At 38.1% G+C, this 13,889-nt stretch overlaps 1 protein-coding gene across 4 annotated transcripts in view; it reads right to left on the bottom strand.

Annotated features, from left to right (window-relative positions):
• TLN2 (talin 2) overlaps positions 1 to 13,889 on the bottom strand; it is a 162,044-nt gene that overhangs the window by 123,567 nt on the left and 24,588 nt on the right. Inside the window, exon 1 of one of the 4 annotated variants that reach the window (XM_065076154.1) lies at positions 2,062 to 13,889. This exon is cut by the window's right edge and continues 22,222 nt beyond it. The exons of the other annotated variants lie outside the window; for them this stretch is intronic. The gene's annotated coding sequence lies outside the window, so the exon portion shown is untranslated. The remainder of the gene's footprint in view (positions 1 to 2,061) is intronic. 4 annotated transcript variants of the gene reach the window in all.

The following is a 13,889-nucleotide window of genomic DNA, read 5'->3' as shown; positions in this document are numbered from 1 at the left end:
TACTGCTTATTAAAGCTCCTCAGTGACTGAGAACTTAGTAGTTCTGCAAAATGTACACGTAACCGTTGTACACTACACCAGATATGCATAAAGCAGTTCTCTTTATAACTGATTTGTCTTGGAGGACATCAAGTTAATGTTTCAAAAAAAACAGCACATCTTTAGCCATGCAGCTGCCAAGTCAATTCTTTCTGATTAAAATATACTTTGAATTTCATAAGGTCTTCCCACAGACATAAATCTTTCAGTCCCAAGCACTTCCTGTCATTTTAATTGCTTGACTTCCAGCCCCACAAAAACCAAAAATGATGCTTTGCAGTGTTCACTGAAAGGCTGAACAGCACTCATGTCCCAGGGGAGAACACTGTCTGGAATGGCTATTTAAATGGGGCAAATAGGAGATATCATGCTGAAAAACACAAAGAAATACTGTCTGTTTATACTCAAATATATGAGAAGCTCAACCTCCTCCTCACTTCCCCCTCCCTGTAAAAGAAAGAGAGACACCATCTCTTCACAGGGCTAAGCTTTCCAAGCACATGTTTCTGGACTGAGGCAGTGTCCAAGCTATGTCAGAGAACATGAAATAACCCTTTCCAAGATGCTTTCACTACTTCTTGCTACATTGGTCTTAGATCAAGGCTTCTTAATATACATAATTTATACGTATCTAATAGGGTAAGGAACAAGTAAAACTATCACGCTTCTGCACTGAAACAGTCTTGAACCAAATCAGCCCTCCAACTGTGTCCAGAGGTGTTAGGAAAGTAAGCTTCCCTAACAGCAGGCTGTCCAACACCAGATAATAGCCTTTTCAGTCACTCCTCATACTGGAGCTTCTTCAGTTTCAGATCTCCCTGTCTCATTATGGTTCACCTTTGAAGTTAGCTCCTATAAGTCTCCTTCATATACCAGCCCAGACTTCCATAATCCTTCTGTCAAGAAACTTCAATCAGGTCACTCTGAGGTATTTTACTGGAAATAATGTAATGTTTGCCTTTGCTCTCAAATAAACTACTTCAACACTGCAATAACTTGAAGTGCTCAATAATCTTGGTCACTCAGACCTGGTTTCAGCTGTTTTAACATGATTGTAGACCTGTATCACTGCTGCTGCACAGATGATGCCCTCTACCTGCCACTCAAAAGTGCAGTTAGCTGCAGGGTAGCACGGCTAAAAAAAACAAAAAGTAAAAAACCAACACCAAACCAAAAATGATCTAACACAAAAAAAATTTTGACAACAAACACAACAACAAAAACAAACCACCCTCCAACACACACACAACCCACAACACACAAAAACTCTTATTTCACCTATTTCAGCAACAACACAAGCTGTTTGTATGGAAGACTGGACTGACTCCCAACACTTTCAGTAACAGATACCCCAGAAAAACATTTTCCCTGATTTTTGATTCATTGTCCTAGAGTTGAAGCCAAGAAACCCAAGTAAATCAAGCAATTTTCCTATCTGGTCTTTTTGAAACAGGTCACTGTGACACCAGTCTGCACAGAACTAAGGCTTTTGAAAGCAAGAGGTAGAACACTGCATTCTTAGCTACAGTATGTATACAGCATTTCAGTATGTTCAGAAAATCATAGAGTTGATACCCAAAAGTTGACTCCAAAGGTTTTTTTAATACAGTCTGCCCAGGGGATCGACTCCACTGCATTCAGAAAGCACATCTGAAGTGTTTATTGCTCCCAGATTTTAGAAGAAGGAATTACAGTTATAACTCAGCTGGGTTGTCTTAACAGCTCTGCTAAAACCTCCCTGGTTTTCATCCCAGAGTCTCACTTCAGAACAAACGCATTTCCTGTGTATTAATTTTCCAAGTATATAAAGCTCATATTCAAGTTCTAGACAGAACATTCCTTTTAGCAGCAAAGATGGACACAAAATTTGTGTTACAAGCTGCTTGAAACACATGCAAAGTATTTGGGAACTTGAGTTGCAGCATATAATACTCCCTAACCTTTATGCCATTCTCTGCCAAAAATCCAAAGCACTACATTCAGAATTTGCACTAAAAGCAAAATTTGATCATCACTACTTACGTCCAATTCTGCATGTAATGGTTTTGTTGGATCAAGCTAGCACATAGGTGACAACTGACCTCACCGTCTCAGATATGTGAATTATGTCAGACAAGAAGAGCAACAGCTAGCACAGGTCTACTCAAGTTAATGATAAATGAAGTTGATATATTACATTCAGATCTGAAGGTCTAGCAATGTAACAGCCCAGCTAACAGCTTGCCCCTGCTAATCAGAACAGACACGAGTCATAGCTGCAAAAAGTCTGAAACTTTTACCCAGACAGCTTTTGGTCTCAGAAGTCAGAAACCTAAAAAATAAAATACAGGAGCCTACCAAGAACACAACTGTGTGTTGAATGCACTAACTAAAATATCTGCTTAGGAACATTAATTTTGGCCACAGACCACGGGAATGTAAAAACCAACATTAAGTAAATGATTACCACAAAGCTATGCATAAGCCACATGGATCAACAAAGAAAGTGAGCATGTCCATGAAAACTGGTGACATAAAGCAACTGTATTTTGGTAGACAAAAACTGAGCAGGTCAATAATCCAAGTGACACTGTTAGAATTCAACTTCCATCTTTATTGCTGTGTTTCTAAGTCTGTGCTTCAGTTATTATATGGATTTATTTCACTAAAACCTTTAAGTGCTCTGCATTATGCTTTTAAGTGATAAAATACACCTCTCTCACAGTATACTTAAGAAGCAAAGCTCCCAACTTGGTTGAAAATTTAGAGTAGCCCAACTCAGGGATACAGTACATACAACTTGAGAAGTTAACAATAATTCTGAGCTGTTACTGAGGCCAGTATTAGATAATTATTTGCAATGTACACTACAAGGCCACATTTAAATAGTATGCAAGCTTTTTGAGCTACTAATTTCAAAACAGGCATTTCTAAGATACCTAAGTGTTTCTAGAAATCAACTACTTCTTAATCAATGTAGTCCAAGAGGAAGACAACAGCAAAATATTCTTTAACATCAAATTTTAGTTTGAGATAATTCAGAACCTTTTACTGGATTGACTTTCACTCCAGCTGCTCTCATGGATGATTAACACTCAAGTTTCCTACAATTATGTGTTATTGGCTCCTTGGACAGTGCTTAACTGTACTAACAGATGGACAACAAGCTTTTGGAAGCAATTCTGGCCAAGAACATCCAAGCCAAACCCTCCTTCTGGAATGCCATGGCTGGGGAGGGGCATGGGTGGAGAAAAACACTTCTGGTTGATATTTTTACCACTTGGCATGTTGCCCTGAACTTGTACCTGACAAGCCTTTAGGAAGTTCAATTTTTTCCTTAGTGACAAAGTGACAAGGGACATATCAGTCTGATGGCATGGAAGATGATTAAGCAAAAGACTAAATGCAATATGACCTTAGCATAGCTTAGAGAAATACACACAGTAGGCAGAAGAACAAAGTTTTATCAATGAAAGATAAGTATATTCAGTTATTCTGAAACATTCTGAGAGGGGTGTGTGTCAATCTTGTGAAAAAAGACCAAAGATACAGTATCTTAACTCTCTAGAAAACTCTAAAATTGCCTAGAACTTCTGCAGTGTGATTGAGAAAAAGTTGACCTATTCTTGCACTGTGTTCTACTTCCTCATGTCTCTGCAGCTGCACAAAAATCTGGGAAGATGTAGAGTAGTCTCCTCTGTTTGCAGAAGTCCCCAGGGACATGGAGTTAGAAATGAAGGTTTAACTAATCTGAGTAGCCAAAAAGATTTTTTCACAGCAACCAGTTAGTTGGAGAAGCAAGTTAAAAGATCTATGATGGATGGTCTATAACTCTGAGCTTTTGTGTCTTCTATCCAAAGCACACATATGCCTGAAGTGACTGAGTAACTTTAACTAAACCATAATATCGAAACTCTAGTCACAGGGAAAGTGGTAAAAAAAATATGGAAGAAAAACAACAAAAGTGAAGGTTTCACTTTTTTCTTCAATGATTTTCACTAGCCATCTAAATATGTGTATAATCTTTACAGTCCTAACCTCTTTGTGACAGGCAGCAGAGAAGATGCTCAAGAAATGAAAAACAAAACAAAAGACGCAAAACTCATTTGACAAGTAATACTGATATCCTAAAAATAAGAATTTAAAGAAAATGCCTTCTTACAAAGTAGTGTTTGTAAGGCTGCTGTACAACTATTACCAAGTAGATTTTAAAACAAATAGGATGCCATCTGCAACAAAATCAAGAAAATATAAATACATTACATTAATAGTTATATCTGCAGGGAAATGCATCTGCAGAACTTTCTGCCTTGACAACTGTGGTTCAGTTGAACTGATAGGTCACTTGCTACTCGAATCCTCCACACAGGTCAGGCTTTAGGGAACAATGGGACAACTAGCCATGCTCACCTGCCCAGCTGTCATCATTCTAGGACAATAAAAGAGATCTTCAGAATTTCAGAGATGAGGGTTAACAATGCAAGCAATACATTGAGCTGCAAAAAGGATTAGTGTAAAAACAGGACCTCAGCACCTTCAGGTTTTTACCAGAAGGGAGCCAAATGTACCCTCACAAAAATACAGATGATTTTTTTCAAGGTCATGAGGTAGCTTATCATTCTCCTAGAGCCTTCTGTGCGGTCTTCTCTCCTGAAAGCAGACTTTCTTTGAAGTTTTCCCTCTTCAAGTTGCAAAGCAGTGTTTTGGGGGGTTTTGTGTGTGTGGTTTGGGTTGTTTTGTTTGGTTTTTCTCCTCCCCTTTAACTTCCATTTCCAGCAGTACCTGCTCTACAATAACTTTCTAATTCCACCCGCCAGGCCATTCTAAGCAACCAAGTCTCAGGACATTTTCCAAGGCCTCTGACTCTCCACAGGGATTTGCAAGCATTTCCAGCTTTGCCACCAGTCCAAGAACAAAGCAGCTGTTTCTGTCCTATGGTCTGTTTTTACTACTTCCTGCATGCAGTCACCCCTCTGAGGACTACAATCACTAAAAGCTGTCAGCCTCTAAAAGTGCAAACAACTACAGCAGAGATGTCTTGGCCCTAAACTACCTTTGGAAGAAGACAGCATATTTGCAACCAAGCAATACTACCTATTGGACAATAATGCTGAGCACTAACAAGTAACATCACCAAAAATGTACTGAAGTTACATTCTACCTCCCTGTCTTCTTTGTGGTTATAAAAGACCTGCTTTAATGCAGTTCTCCAGAACAAACTTGCACTATAATTCCAGAGCTTTATTTCACAGAAGGTGATGTGCACAGCAATACAAGCTTGAGAATGAGGAGGGAAGATATTTTCAACAACTATTTCAGCCACATGCTCAAATTGCAGCCGTGACCTTAATCCAGTACACTGCAGCAGGGTGATAAAAACTAACGCTAAACTTGAATTCAGCCCAGAGAATAAAATCCACATTTCTGTGGCTCCTGCCTGTAAAATCAAAATTTTCAGAGGTCATTGGCTCCAAATTATATATTGCAGCAACACAGAGCCTTCAATAGTGAGACAGCAGAACAGTTCGGTGGACTACATGACCCAATGTCCCAAGCAATTCTTCCTCCCACACAAGCCGCAAGTTTGAATGATATTCAAAATGGTTATTCTAGAATTTCTGCAACTAGAACTAAGATTTGTAGGTAATACTCAAGTCAGAATCTTCTTCAACAAGCAGTCATTAGAAACAAAACTAAGTTTTAACAGCAAAAGTAGCAATTGCAAGATAATCACTTACTGTGCTATTTGATATCTGCTAAAGATAACCATAAACTTAATTTCTTTTCCTAAACAACTATATTTCTCTCAAAGTTCTCTCTTAGCAACCTATGAAGTTAGATTAAAGGCTAACCTAAGAAGTCTTCTATCAAAAAATTGTTTGCAAACAGCTTTTTTGCTGTTTCTGGGGTTCTTTTTTTTGTTTCTTTTTCTTAAACAAAACTGTGGAGAAACTTTTTTCCTCCTTACAAAACTACCCCTGAGAAAATAGGGTATTTTGAAACAGAAGATACAGTGCTCTTCACTTAACTGGTTAAGCCTGGATGTACCACATGAGGTGTGGCAGTTTGTGTGCATGCTCAGATAGTTAACTGGTAAATCATCTCATTTAGTTTGGCACCCAGTGTGCAAAGAAGGGACATCAAAACTCTGCTCCCACCCTATCAGACAGCAGCTCTGCACTGTTAGCTGCATTTGCTACTTAAAGTGGAAATTATTTGGGTCAATCAATGTTTTCATGCAGGGGTGGGGGGAAACCCACAAACTGGCATGTTCTATCAAAGACTAATACTTTTTGTACCTTTTATTATACTATGCAATGTTTCATTAGCATATTTTCAGATTCAGTAAACAGGTAACTTGACAGCTAGATTGTTTAAAGCCACAGTTCAATCACTTCTGACTCCAGCATGGTTTGATTTGCCCAGTTACAGGCTGAGCACCATGTGTTTGAGGTCAGAAAAGTCAGTCCCTCCTAAGTAACCCTCAGTGGATTCCATAAGGCTCACGTTTGTGTTCATCTCTTACCACTACACTGGGCCACTATTTCAGCTAGCTTTTTCAAAAGCACCTGAAAACCAGTTTCTACATAAACCCTCCACACAATCTTTAAAAATAACTCCTCCACACTCAAGAAAGCTTTTGTACTTAAACAAAGTTTAGGATCAAAAGGCACCTGTGTTTTTACACCTTTTAATATTCAATTGTGCATTGCAGAAACTGCTGTGTTACACAAGTCATCCCAGGCCTCAGACTCCTGTGGACTTCCTACAAAAAAGTAGAAATTGAAGAATATAATTCTGGACAAGTGGCACAATAGAGTTACCTACTGCTTCATCTGTAAAAAGCAGTTTGCAAAGCTGTCTCTTGTATTCTAGCTGTGCATCTCTCTTCAGTACAACAAGTAGCATGCTCAGAGTCAGGAGAATCCTACTTTGAAATCGACACAGTTTAAAATCCAATCGTAATCCAGCTGCCTAAGGCAATTTTATTACTTCTGGAATACAACAGTTCAACTGTAGCAAGATAATAGTTAAAACTTCAAAAAGCAGAGGCCAAACACCTGTGTTCCTTCCATTTCAGTGCTAAGTATTATAAAATGCATTAAATTCAATTACAACCGCTCAGGGTTTCTTAAGAGATTGTTTTTTCCCGTTTCACATTTCTTACAACTAGATGAAAGTGAACTGCTCAATTAGCATGTAACACTTTATGCAAAAATTATACAGAAATCCACACTGACAACACATTTCCCCATTAACATTCAATTAACACATTCCACTATGGAAGCTTCAATACAATTTCAACCATTTCTGCCATCAAGTGGAACTAAGTTCTTTTTTCATTTTGTGCATCTTGTGGCACTACATGACACATGTATCAGCCACCTACAACTGCTCCAACTCTGACACTGTACTACTTAAGCATTTGCATAGCCCCCATAAACTGAGCATTACCATTTATCCTAAATTGATTTGTTTCACATTAACTTCACTATACTTTGTGCTTAACAGTATCTCCAGAACCATATAAGTTCAAATTAAATTACACTACCATGTGAAAAATAACTGTTTGTTATTTATAACAAGTGCTATAAAAGTATCAAAGTCCTCCTTATTTGCAAAAAATAATTTCTGAATGCTGGACTTCTGCGCTATGCTGTAAGGATATATTTAGCTCTTGCACTACAGCTCTCATCTCAGATTACACTACTATTTAAGTCTTAAAAGCAATGCATGTGTTCGTTCATGAGAACTGTTAAGCGTAAACATGCAAGTCCTAATGGAAAGTTCATGTGGACAAGATTAAGCCAACTAGAGATATAAAACTTAAACATTACCTGGGAGGACTTAGACATCTTGTTTGCCACATTTTTGAGCTCTCAAATGTATCTGTACTGATTCCTCAAATTGACAATGGGAAGAGATTAACTGCTCTCCTTATTAGTGGAGAAAAGCCCTTCCAAACCAGGTTGTCCTACTGTCCTAGTAATTTTCATTCCTTCAGACCCTAAACTCCTGTGACATCCTCCTCCTCCAATAAAAGACTTTGCAAGTGCTATGCATAAGCTGAAGCTCCACATAGCATGACTAGCCAGCCACAAGTCATTTCAGGTAACACACAAGAGTGAAAAGAACATTTGTTATAATACGTACAATACTCGATAGACAACACTTGTCAAGACAAAAGGAAAAAGTAAAACTCAAAAAAACAAAAGATAAAGAAGCTGAAAATACCTAACATAACTAAGAAAGCATCAGAAAATTATCCAGAAATTGCCATAATAACAATTAAGATGACTGATAAACCCTATGTTCTGACTGACAAGTCTTACAAAAGTCCTAGATCAATTTCAAGGCCACATAAAATGGTTTATCTTTGAGAACATTGCACAGAGAAACCTAAGGCAAAAAAAACCACACAGAGGTAGGAAACTCTGGAATAAGTCAATAACAGTAATAGGAACTCTTAAAATTTGGACAGATAGAAAGGAAGTGTCAGGCCCTCTTACATAAAAGTATATGAAGAACTAAGAGGTTCGGAGAAAGGGAACCAGTGTGTACAGTTTAGTTAAAATACATGCCTTTTAATACCTGATTTAACTGTGTCCTGGTTTTGTTTGTTTGTTTAATAGAATCAAAACAATGTCTTAGCTTTAACTTCAGGACAGGTATTGCAAGGCTTATTCTGAGGAGTTTTTCCCCCACTGCCAGAAAACACCAAGGAACACCTATTTATCTTTGTTTTAGTCTGTTCAATTTCTTACAATCTTTCAGTTTCCTCCAATATGAATTTATATGAATTTCTAAAACTCAGTCATGGTATTAAAAAAAAAATCTTGGAAACTAAGTCATTTGTTGGTCTTGAAACTACAGCAGCCATTACCAGTCACTTTACACTGTTGCTCATCTATGCATTAAAACTGGACTTTCAAAAGACATCAGTTATTCACAGCACAAGTACTTGCCTGCTTTCCCTCCAACACAGAAGGGTATCAAGTCCACTAGTCTACAACTACTCAGGGCAATCTACAAAACCTATGAAAATAATGTAAAATATTAGCTTTTTCCCTTTGATTAAAAAATCTGAAGTGTATTAATAGCTTTTCTTCAGTTTTGAGGCTCAGAAGAAGTAGGTACTTCATAGACATGGACAGATGAATTTAAAGCCATTTCATGTTAAGATTTTACAAATAAGGGCAATGATAGTTTTATCGAAGAAAACTGAAGACATGCCAGAAATAACCAGGGATTCAAAACAAACCTGCATGGTAATCTGTTCTTAAGTAACTATCTTACTTTTAGCCTTTACTGGAACCATCATATGCCTGGTGACACCAGACAGCAACTTCACTTTATTTCATCTTCTACAAATTTATCTGTTGCATGGATTAGAAACACAAATACAAAATGGTACAGGGAAAGACTAAACTAATTCTAAAAAATTGACTCTCATATGCCAATAAATACCTGCTTACAATTTGTCTACTAGAGTAACACTAGAGATCAACTTACAGCTGATTGATTTGACATTTAGCATTATCTCCTCATGCATCAATGAACACATTTTGTATCTTTTATTTATTTAAATGTATAAGACAGACTGAATCATCTCCTACCTCTATAATCAGCTCATGCAAATACTGAGCCAGTGCTCTAAATCCTTCTTTGCAACTGGGCTGACTGTACAGATCAGCAGAAGTAGCTCCCTCCTCAAGCATCGTCACTTACTTAGTTTCTGTTCTGGAAGAATAACAAATTAAATGTCCTGAAGATATCTTTGACACTACAAATCTGTACCATCCTAGTATTCCAAAGATGAACCGTGTATCCGTTCTGTTAATATAACAGAGGAGGAGAGGAGCTGTGGCATGGAGCACAGTCTAAGACAGACTGGAATGCCTAGATCACCACATACAGAAGTGGCTCAAAAGGAAGCTTAACTTTTTACATCCTTCAACTGACAAACTCCTCCCAAACAGCCAGAAGAATTGTAGAGAATATCTCCATTCTCACCATGCTTTCATTCACAGCATTTTAATGGTGCAGACAAAGGTCACCATGAAACGTCCCAGCAGCAGTCAGTGTTGCATCTCCTTCGCACAGCCACACAGAATAAAAGATAACCACTCAAACTGAGTCGCAGCATAGTTTTCCCCAAACCCTTGCCCCCATCAGCCCACACATTCATTCATATACATCATTGGTTCCAACTAAAACACATTTCTGCTCCTGCTTGATTTTTAAGTTGCCTTTCAGACTGGCCTGCTAATAACAAGTAAAAAAAATTTCAGTGCAACTTCTTAAAGAACTTTAACAGAGTATGCCACCCTGAGATATCCCTTTTAGCAATGCAAAATAAACTTTACACCTCCATGTCACAAAGAAGAAAATTATTCCAAGCACAGGAAATACATTACTGTCAACTTTCAGGACTGAAATTCATGGCTTCACATTTACTTTAAGAGAAAATGTCAAGTGATGAACTAATTAGGTTTCCCGCCCCTAATATATTTGACAGCTAGCAGCACAAATTACTGGCTTCTCTACACCAGCAGAATCTTCTAGACTGCCAATAGTCAATCTTAAACATCTGCCTTGCAGGTGATTTGCTCAGACTGACAGCAGTAGGCATACTTGAAAAACCTGCTGTAAGTGTTCAATGCTCCAAAGACTTTCCAGTCCAACCCTGCAGTTAGTCTAGCTTTGCCCGCCCCCCCAATGCTTACAGAAAGAACAGCTGTCATTTCCATTATCAACAGAAGATACAGTAACACCTCTGAGGAACTTTTCTGTTACATTGAGCTCACAAATTTGGTCAGTTTGAACTCTAAACATTAAGAACAGAATTTGAAACCATGCTATTTGAGTTTGTCACTATCTTTATCTACAGTCTAGTTAAATACTGCTGACTTGTCAGAGATACTAGTGAAATAGTATCAGAGCATCAAATGCCATGTTGAATTTTGAGGTCTCAGCACTGCAACTGTACAACTCCAGCAATCCACATAAGGAGAATGTTGGAGAACACAGACGGCCATCACCGTTGTAGCATTGGATGAACTCACTGCATTCTTGCAGAATTCTTACAAGACTGGTTGTTATCGAAATGAGAAGTTATGATATCTGTATTTTTAAGATACAGAAGGTAGTATTATGCTACAAAATTCCACAATGAACATCCAAAGATGCCTTCTCCTGCATATGTAGTGCACACCACAGATCAGGGAACAGTAAGGACTTGTAGTCTTTCTGCACTTAGATGTTAGCAGCAGGCTGTAGGTAGCATTGAAAGAATATTCAGATTATTTTCTACAACAGCTGGGTTGAATTTAAAGATGGCCCAGTTTGTGCATGTCAAAGTTCTCGCAACGTTAAGTAAAAACTACTGCTCAGACCCAACTTTCAAATGGTTACATAGTCACAGCAAGAAAATACTACCAAGGTACCGAATATCGATAGGCTAGTCACTCAAAAATAATTAGATTCATCTCAACAAAGTACAGATGGATAACACAAAACTCATCCCATTTACATGCAATTCAGCTACTTAATTATGTATCACAGATCTTCACAGACTGATAATTTATAGAAACATTCTGATCTGTTCCTGTTTTCCTCAATAACAAACAAACAAACAAAAAAAAAAGAAACAGCTGATGGTTGTTACTGGTTCTAAACCTGATGACCCTAAATGACTCTTGTCTCAAAAGATAGCTGATGCTCTGTCAATATAGTTATACTTTACTAGTGGGCCTAGCACTCTACAATCCCCTGCAGTTTCATATAAGACGCACTAATCCACAAAACCCACAATTTATGCATGGTACCTGAAGCAGTGGCCTTGGTTGCAACAGAATAGCTATGCAAAAAAGAAAGAGATGAAGTTGAGTTGCTTCCTTCTACTGCTGAACACTGAAAAAACCCTGCAACTGTAGTACTTTATTAATCTCAACAACCCAAAGCAAAAATATTCCTCTTGCCTTCATGTCAGACAACCACTTTCTATCAGTGTAATTCATTTGACTTCCATGTGGGTCCAAGAGTTTCTAGGACAATCAAATGCAATCTCATGGCCAACCAGCATGGTCAGCATTGCCAGAACACAATACGATAAAGTGGACTGGAATAGGTTCTGGGCTGTATGGGGACTTTAAAGACAATGGCAAGATGTAAGAGATGCTTTAGTTAGATTTTCTGCTGTCATTTCAAGCCTTCTTCTGTGGCATTCAAGAATAACAAAAGAGCTGCTGAGCACATACCAAGTAAACTACAAAAGACTTTACATCCCTAGATACATGCACAAACACATTTCAAGTGCACTTGGCATGCTGTTATCCAGGGAATTCAGGCTTATTAATATGCACTTCTAAGCACAATGGGTACTGGCAATAATGACACTGCGTGTACAGCACTTGCACATTATCTTCTTAGCCTGTAGCAGATTAGGTGTGTTAAGGTAATGTGTCACAGCACTGATCAGTACTGGTTGACTTATTTCTTTTATTGACCCAAGGCTTGTACTAAAAGTGTATGTGTATGAAACAGAAATTAAAAAAAAGTAATTCTATTACCTTTTACACAAAACTGGCCCTCAAGTACAGAAAATAGTGCATAATTAACTTCTCATTAACAAAATTTAATTAGTACACTCAATGTTTCCAAATAATTTCAACAGAAGTCAATCTGTATTTGTATGGCCTGATGTATGAAGTATGTTGCACAGTAATTATAGTTATCCAAGTTATTCAACACTTATCAGGCACTTCAAAAAATGCTACATGAAAGCTAAATTAGGTAGAAAATTCCACTCATAAATGTGTATCAACTGAGGTAAAATCCAAGTGCTTAGAACTTTAACTGCATCAACAAATTTAGAGCTGAATTCTGGTGTGCAACACCAGTTGCAAAACCCTGCAGCAGTATCACTTGATTGTACCAAGTATGCCATACACAATTAACTAACAGGTCATTTCATTTCTAACCTTGCCCAAATCAGAAAGCCAAGTTGTAATTGATACCATAATGATACCATCAGCATATACAGTAGTCCACCAAGATAAATCTTAAAATAGTGAGCCAACTTCCCTGGCAGAGTCCTGTATGAGTCCAGGCAATGAAATACTCTTCAGAAGCATCAGCTCTTCTGAAGCAGATATCAAGTGAAACTCACAAAAGTCATAGAATAGTTTGGGTTGGAAGAGACCTTTAAAGCTCACCTAGTCCACCGCCCCTGCAGTGAGCAGGGATATCTTCAATGAGGTCAGGTTGCTCAGAGTCCCATCCAGCCTGGTCTTGAATGTCTCCAGGGATGGGGCATCTATCACCTCTCTGGACAACCTGTTCCAGTGTTTTACCACCCTCATTGTAAAAAAATTCTTCCTCATGTCTAGCCTGAATCTCCTCTCTTTTAGTTTAAAACCATCACCCCTTGTGTCCTATCACAACAGACCCTGCTGAAAAGTCTGTCCCCATCTTTCTTACAGGCCCTTTCTAAATACTGGAAAGTGTCAATAAGGTCTCAAAGATTCAGAGAACAAACTCTTCAAATGCAGAATACCCTGAGGCAGATACTTGAATAATAATCTTCCTCTGCAGCATAACTGTGAGAACTCAAACTCCAAACATAGCAATAAAGCTATGTTAACGTGACACAAATCCTTTACACTCCCATGGGCCGTGTCCGCAGAATAAAATGCAAGGCTAGTTATTGCTTCTATGTGTTCTCTTAACAACAGAGATCAGTAGGTTTCAAACACTCTTGCAGTTCTAATTCAGTTCTTGCAGCTTCACTTCATATCCTTCTTTAGTTCTAGACATCCAACTGCCATTACTCTACTCATTTTTCTCAACAAATAATTTAGCTGTACAGC

This window comes from Columba livia, chromosome 11, assembly GCF_036013475.1.
Source record: "Columba livia isolate bColLiv1 breed racing homer chromosome 11, bColLiv1.pat.W.v2, whole genome shotgun sequence".
In the NCBI taxonomy this organism is placed as follows: domain Eukaryota; kingdom Metazoa; phylum Chordata; class Aves; order Columbiformes; family Columbidae; genus Columba; species Columba livia.
Note: the sequence above shows the minus strand (reverse complement) of the source record. Positions and strands in the feature narration are given on the sequence as shown.